At 50.0% G+C, this 8,061-nt stretch overlaps 1 long non-coding RNA gene across 1 annotated transcript; it reads right to left on the bottom strand.

Annotated features, from left to right (window-relative positions):
* Window positions 1–297: 297 nt before the first annotated feature.
* On the bottom strand, window positions 298–1,606 carry LOC125943668 (uncharacterized). The gene is made up of 2 exons (XR_007465829.1): window positions 1,442–1,606; window positions 298–431 (listed from the first exon to the last, which is right to left on the bottom strand). It is a non-coding gene; the product is annotated as an uncharacterized LOC125943668 (long non-coding RNA).
* Window positions 1,607–8,061: the final 6,455 nt, after the last annotated feature.

Below are 8,061 nucleotides of genomic sequence, written 5' to 3'. Positions count from 1 at the left end.
TTCCGTACGTAACCATAGAGAAGGAATTCAACAAGAGGGGACACTCCCATAGGGCCCAGCGGCCGAGTTGACTGCAGCGTGCCAAGCGGTCGGTGTCAATCACTTACATCACTTCCGGTTTCGGTTTTGGGCGCGCGTATTTTGAACGCAAGCTAGCACGCCGGCTACGCCCCCCCCCTTTTTTTTTTTCTCTTCGTGCAGAATCGGTTTATTATTTAGTAAAAATTATTGCGAACGATCTCGTAAAGTCCCATTGAATCTGTGCCACGTGCAATTTCACAAAGTGGACGCAAGACCTTTTGTGCAATGGGGAAATATTTATTTTGCTCTATATAAAAGCTTGTTCCGCGCTTTTTGTGCTTTCATCCAACGTTGTGACACCAGCAGGTAAGGCAGTAGTTCCTGAATGAAGCTCCACCGGACGGCACCAGCTGAAAAAAAAAGGTAAATTACAAGCATGTTACATTTGCAAGCACGTAACAGCATGTTACAAGCATGAGTCATTTTGGTATTTAGACATAGGAATACTGCGTGTAGAGGCGAAACGTGCGAAAGCGGTGAATGGGCGGCATTACAAACAAAAGCAATTCGCTTTTACATACATGGCGTAGAAAATACCCGACTCATCCCAAACATATATGAAAACATCTGATTTCCAAGCGTTCCCCCATTTCCAGGCATTATTTCCTGCACTTTAGCAGCACAAATACACGAGCGATTCGCGTTTCCAAAACTTGGCCTCGGGCGACGCGACGGTACGCTACATACATAGAGACGGACGCAACAGGCACGCAAGACAAATGCGTGGGTGCAATGCCTTTTTTCAGTCCTTTAGAAGGCTTAATTTTCGAATTACAAGTTTCTGATATGTTCGTCGTTCGCGCGTTCTGCCGGCGCCAGCGGCACACCCCATGTTCACTCTTTGCAATCGCCCATCGCGTTTTCAACAGGCGTGAGTACCGAAAGAAGGTATATGTTGTTGCGGAGCCACAAAAAACGTGACAGACTTGTCCCTCTAAGATTCATTACACGCCAAACTAACTTTATCACCACGGCCGAGCTGCTTATTGCTAACTGCGTCACAGCGCGCTGTGCGGCCAGCGTGCCTCAAAAGTACCCCAGAAAGTAACGAAATTACTTTTCAGTAATGTCTGGCGTCAGAGAAAGCGGCACAAACTTCTAGCAAGATGCACTGGACTACACACAACGGCTGAATTCTCGCGAACTGCGACACGGCGCCCTGTGCGGCCAGTGTGGCTCAAAAACCGAAATAACTTACAATATTCCCATAGGAAGCGTCGGAAACATGTCTCAGCACGATTCATTAACTCAAATTAACTGCGCCAGGATGGCCGAGCTGTTTTTCGCTAACTGCGTCTTAAGTCTCGGTCCCGTGCCGTAAGCCTAATTGCGTCGTAGACTCTGAAACAAGATTTCTCACCTTGCCGTAGTCCAATAGTGCAGTGGTGTCTTGTCCCAGTGCAGAAGGAACGCAAGAATACGCCGGGAGCCCAATAAACCAGGTTACATTTAAAAAAGAAAAAAAAAAAAGAAGGAGACAGACGGGTCGCCGCGCGCGAGCGCTCAAACGCGCGCGCAGCCATCCTCGCTGGCTTCGGGGGAGTGTCTGGTGGATGACGCATGTATCTGGCGCGTCACTGACCTGTGGATAGGTTAGGCAAAGAAAATAACCCCCGTATTCAGAAATGCAACTTCGCTTCAAGTCCGTGCTTGACTTGAATTAAGTGACGCCTATTGTGAACACGCCGAAGCAAACGCAAAGAACGTCCAGGGCATGTTCACAATAGGCGTCACTTAATTCAAGTCAAGCACGGACTTGAAGTGAAGTTGCATTTCTGAATAAGGGGGTAAGTCGCAAAGCTTAAGTTCATTTATACGCAAAACGTTTTCGTTTTCGCGGCAAAGAATTAAAAAAATGAATCCATGCCTGTTAACTTAAGTTCACTTTCTTTTTTTTTTCGATGCTCGCGGCAGCTAACGTTCGGTGTCAAAAGTATAGCGTGACATACGGTGACGTGTTTCCTGTTGCCAGTTTTTGCCGAGTGTCCCCTCTTGTTGAATTTCTTTCTCTATGACGTAACCTTCGCTTACAACACGCCAGTGCAGGAAACAGCACAGGTCACGCCGTTCAAGCTGATTTATGGAAGCAATCCAACGACAACTCTCGACGCGGCCGCAGGTCACCGACGAAGAGAACCTCGACGTCGCCAACAATCCACAGCGCGCCGAAGAAGAACGACAACTCGTCAGCAAAGGACGAACAGCCGACTCTACAATCTTCGACGACGCTACATGGAATACCAGCCCGGCGACCGTATTTGGGATTGGACCCCAATACGCAGGTGAGGTCTTGTGAGAAACTTTTGCGACGCCATTTCGGACCCTACAAGATCATCCGACGACTTGGCGCACTGAACTATGAGGTCGTACCAGACGGCATTACGCACTCACAGCGGCGCAGCGCACGACCTGATGTAGTCCACATCGTGCGCCTTAAGCCCTTCTACCAGCGCTAACGAACTCTCGAACTCTCGGACACTTGCTGTAGTTTTTTGCACTCGTGTTTGTAGCATCCGGACGATGCTTTTTAAGAGGGGGGCATTGACACGTGTAATTATTTATATTTATTCTAAGGACTGCATTTCACCCGCTAACAACTTAAAGTTATCGCCCAGCGCAAGACTCGCGCCTGCATGATTTGGAAGTTCCTCGAATGTTATCGTTGATTCCACCTGTGTATGTTCTCGCCGAACTTTGTGTAATCAGAGTGCATGCGCAACACGAACTGTGTGGTACTTTCCGGAAGGCACGCGGGCACCAGTGATTACGCTGGAACGTTTGACGAATCATGTATAAAAGCCGACGCGCTTGACCCGCAGATCAAACTGCGACGATCGCCAACCGTGCTCACCGCTATCGTTGTGCTTCGAGTGCCATTTGCTTTTGTGGGCACAGGTTCGCCAAAAAAAAAGTGAGTTTGGTCATTCACAATTTTTCTACTGTGTTCTTGACCGTCCCTACAACGTGACAATATTATTCTGGTTCTCGCAAAATGTCTGGCATTGAATAAAAGTAGAGCGACAAGCCCAAGGGAAAGTAAATTGGGTGCACAGTGATCCCTGGGATTAAAAGCAAACGATGTATATATATATATATATATATATATATATATATATATATATTGTCACGTAGTAGTGACGCTGAAGTAAACAGCAGTAAAACTGTGTATGACGAAACTTATTCTTTATTGGGCGAACCTGTGCCCACAAAGCAAGGTACACTCGAAGCACAACGAAAGCGGCGAACACAGTCGGCGGTCGTCGAAATCTGATCAGCGGCGAAGCGCGTCGGCTTTTATACCTGAGTCATCGAAGGTTCCAGATTAATCCCTGATGCCCGCGTGTCTTCCAGAAAGTTCTAGACAATTCGCGTCGGTCATACAATCAGATAACATAAGCGTCGGTGAAAACAGGCAACGGAAAGAAGCATCGATAACGTTCTAGAAACTTCCGATACAGGCGCGTCCTGCGCCGAGCGATAACGTTTAACCTTTGTTAGCCGGTGGAAAGCGGTCACCGGTGAAAGATAAACATGTATACGTGTCAATATTGTTACGCGGAGGACGAGTCAATTAGACGCGCAACTATTTCCAGGTTATATTTAAAACAGCGGTTGCAGCGCTGACCGGTTGCTGTTGTTGTTGTTGCCGCAAAACATGGCTCGTGACCGTTTGGCTTCACAGCGCGAGCCCACTTCGTGTTTCCTCCTCTTTTCTCAATTTGGGCCAGCCCTGCAACTATTACCACAGACAAAGCCAGAAAAATGATTACGACGGAGCAGTGGGAGACGGTGCTGCTCAGCTCGGACGCCGAGACTCAGTCCCAGGCTGTCCGGATGGCCGAGGCCGCCGCCAAGGAGCAGGGGCTCCTGGCCGATGGCTGAGAGGGGAGGGAAGAGACTCCCAACCTTCCCCACCCCTGACCCAATCCTGGACCATCAATAAAAGTTATTCTTTCTCTCTTTCGAGTGATGGCGCCCGCGCGCCTCGTTCAAACAACCAAATACAGCACGCGTATAGCATCACGGGAATCACGGCACGAAGCACTCGGTATGGGCCTGTGTAGTGAGACAGCAGTTTTTATGACAGGCTGACCTGACGCGATGGAGACCGTAGAAGCACCAAAAAACCAGGCGGGAAGTGCACGTCTTGGTGTCGCCGGTCGTACAAACGCCTTTGACTCTCTTGGGAGTTCAGAAGGCGGTCACGGGCAATTTCCCTTAAGTGGCCAGTGCGGGTGATGGCATCTAGTGCATATTCACTGGTCGGTGCCGCGTGAACAGGGAGGGTTGTGTCGAGGGGCAGTGCTGGTTCTCGGCCCAACAGAAGGAATAACCGGCTGGGTGTCGTGGCACGAGGAATTATAAGCAAACGTGACAAACGGTAGAGCTAGGTCCCAATCAGTGTGGTCTGAAGAGACATATTTCGCGAGCATTTCTGTGAGAGTGCGATTGAGACGCTCCGTGAGGCCATTAATTGTTCGCAGATGGTATGACGTGGATAGCTTGTGTCTCGTTGCACAGGACTGCAGGATGTCTGCGATAACTTTTGATAGGAATGTTCGGCCATTGTCTGTGAGAAGTTGTCGTGGAGCTCCATGTAATAAAATCATGTCGCGTAGAAGAAAATCGGCGACATCTGTGGCGCAGCTTGTAGGAAGCGCTCGGGTGATGGCGTAGCGCGTGGCGTAATCCGTGGCCACAGCGATCCATCTGTTCCCAGAGGTAGATAGAGGAAAAGGGCCAAGTAAGTCTTAACCAACCTGAAAGAATGACTCCGCGGGAATGTCGAGTGGTTGAAGGAACCTGGCAGGGCGCGTCGGAGTGTGTATTGCGTCGCTGGCATTTCTCACACGCTGCTACGCATCTTCCAACGGAGCGAGCCAGCCTTGGCCAAAAGAAGCATATAGGGTGGATCCGGTCGTAGGTACATGACACACCTAGGTGGCCGGCAGTGGGGAGGTCGTGATGTTCGTGGAGAACAGCCGAGCGAAGATATATATATATATATATATAAGACAAACATGGTCGCCCGAACACTGCCTTCTTTCAGGGGCGAAGCACTTTAGGGCCGAGCCTTGTTCCTCTCTCGTAGCCCGTCGACCGTAGCTCTGGTTTGCATGGAGTCCGCTAGGGGCGCTGCGGTGTACAAGGGCGTTCGTTCCCGACGCGGGCTCTCTTTCTCACTTCAGCCATGGATGAGAACGGTCGCTTCTGATAACGGCGCGCCCGCTATGGATGAGAATGCGAGAGTGGCGGCTCAACTGCAAGCGGAGTCGAGGGCTCGCAAAGGTGCTGCAGCACAGGGACGCCGGCATGCGGACCCGCAGCTGAGGGCTCGCAAAGCTGCAGCAGTACGGCAACGCCGGCAAGCGGACCCGAAGCTGAGGGTTCGCAAAGCTCGCGCTTGAACCGAGCATCGACGCCACCAACCTCAGGTAGAGAACGCTTCCGGCGTTTTGCCGCCGCTTTCCGCGCTCTCGCGGCCTCTGGGTCGGCTTGCTGGCGTCGCCGGGCTGCTGCACTGATCACAAGGCAGTCTTAATGAAGGGGAAACGAAGTCCGCACCTCAATACCATATACGACCAATAAAACAACATTGTATATACTGTACACATGTGTTGTCACTCATTTGCATGCTCGAGTGGGCAATGTACCGGGGATTCATGGTTACCCGAGTGATCCCTCGGTGCTTCACCCACTCATCATCACTAACTTCGTGGCTATGCGGTGTTCTTTTTTTTTCTTCTCTCTCCTTTCCCACTACTGCACCGCACCGACCTTGTGTGGTTCGTTACACACTTCCCCTTTCCCCCGAGCGAGTCGTTGGTTCAGGGGAGGATGAATGAAAAGCATAAGAATGCGCAGTTAGTCAAATGTCTCAAGATGACTATGTAACCCTTGCCAACTTCATAGAAAAGTGTAGCTGTCCGGTAACTTCTCGCATAGCTCTGATGAACGAGCCTGACTGTTGCGCTCCGGACGACGTCTACATGCGCTGTAGCACGTGATGCACGTGATCATGGATGCGATTACATGTTGAGCACTAAGCACAACTGAGTGAAGTTCAAGCCTCATGAAGGAAGGAAGGAAAATAAGAGGTGAAAGGCAGAGAGGTTAACCAGGTTAAGTGTCCGGTTGGCTACTCTACACAGGGGATGGGGTAAGGGCAAAAAATATTAGAAAACAAGAGAAGATAAAAAAACACAAAAACACAAAAAACACATCAGTCCGCACAATTCTACAGTTTTTCACGAAGCCCTGTTTCTTTTAAAAAGCATACTAGCACTTTTGAAGCAGTTCGTTCCGACGTCGGCTGGGACCAGGGACCAAGAATTCTGGCTTCCGTAAGGGGACGGCTGTCTATCTTGTCGAGCGTGGTTCTGAGGACTTTCCTTTGTACACTAAAACAACACAATCACACAGAAGATGTGCTATCGTCTCTTTGCACCCGCAAGTTTCACAATCTGGACTTGTGGCCATTCCTATAAGGTAGGAGTACGCGTTGGTTAAAGCTACTCCAAGTCTTAGGCGACAAATGAGAGTTACCTCCCGTCGTGGTACGCCATGTGGAAGGCGGAGCTTCAGATTAGGATCCAGGGAACAGAGGCGCTGGTTTTTAAAATCCGTTGAATTCCAGTGGGCTAACGTAAGCTCGCGAGCAAGCGCACGGAGCTTTCGTGCTGCGTCTGTTCTGGACATAGGGATAGCGACGCAATCGGTACTGGTACGTGAAGATTGAGCGGCTGCGTCCGCTTGCTCGTTTCCAGAGATACCACAGTGACTTGGCAGCCATTAAAAGACGATGTCATGTCCTTTGTCAACTGCCTGATGGTAAATTTCGCGTGTGTCCGCGACAAGTCGTTCGTGGGGTCCACGGCGTAGTGCAGAGAGCAAACTCTGGAGGGCGGCCTTGGAATCGCAGAAGATAGACTATTTCTGGGGCGGTTCCTGGTCGATAAATTTCATTGATGCACACAGAGCTGTAAGTTCCACAGCCGTCGTCGATGTCAAGTGCGATGTCCGGAATTTTATTGCTGTAGATTTTGCTGGGACAAATACTGCAGCTGCTGAACTGGAGTGCATGACCGACCCATCTGTGTAAACATGTAAGCGGTCACTGTGGACCTCATGTAGTAGCAATAATGCTGCCTGCTTCAATGCTGCTGACGGCATTTGTGCATGCTTATTTACGCCTGGAATGGTGAGGCATATTCGAGGCGAATGCAGAGACCACAGTGGCAACGAAGGCCATGCTGCAGGGACGTAATTCGATGGTAGCGATGCTCCGTGTATAGTCAGGAGACGGCTAAAACTCGTATGCGGCCTAGTTGTTGGCAGGCAAGCAAGATGGGGAAAGGGCGTCCTTGCTACATGTCGAATGTGCACTCTTAGAGCGTCGACTGCAAAGTACGTTGATACAGGGTGGTCACGTGCTATGGCGATTGTGGCCGCTGTGGATGCACACTTAGGGAGGCCGAGGCACGTCCGTAGAACTTGGGCTTGCATACTCTGGAGTGTTCGAAGGTTCGTTTTACTGGTGCTTCCCAGCACGGGCAGGCTGTATCTTAGGAAGCCCATAAATAATGCATGGTACAGCTGTAGCATCGACTGCACAGATGCACCCCAACACTTTCCGCCGCCAAATTTGAATACATGTGCTATTGCAGTCAACCTCTTTTTCATATATGAAATACGTGGCGTCCAATACAAATCACGATCGATGATGACTCCAAGGAAGCGGTGTTTTGTTTCGTAAGCAATTACTTGTCCATTTATGCGTATAACATATGGGGTCATTGTTTTGCACGTAAATGCGACTAATCGGCACTTTTCGGAGGATAATTCTATAGCCTTTCATAAGCAGATAAGACGACGTTTGTGTGACCGCCTTCTGCAGTCTCGCTCGTATCTGCGGACGAGTTACGCCGGCCGCCCAGATGCAGATATCATCTGCATAGATGGATATATGGACCGTCCTTG

The sequence above is a fragment of the Dermacentor silvarum genome, chromosome 2, assembly GCF_013339745.2.
Source record: "Dermacentor silvarum isolate Dsil-2018 chromosome 2, BIME_Dsil_1.4, whole genome shotgun sequence".
NCBI classification, from domain to species: domain Eukaryota; kingdom Metazoa; phylum Arthropoda; class Arachnida; order Ixodida; family Ixodidae; genus Dermacentor; species Dermacentor silvarum.
This window is presented reverse-complemented; position numbering and strand designations above follow the sequence as displayed.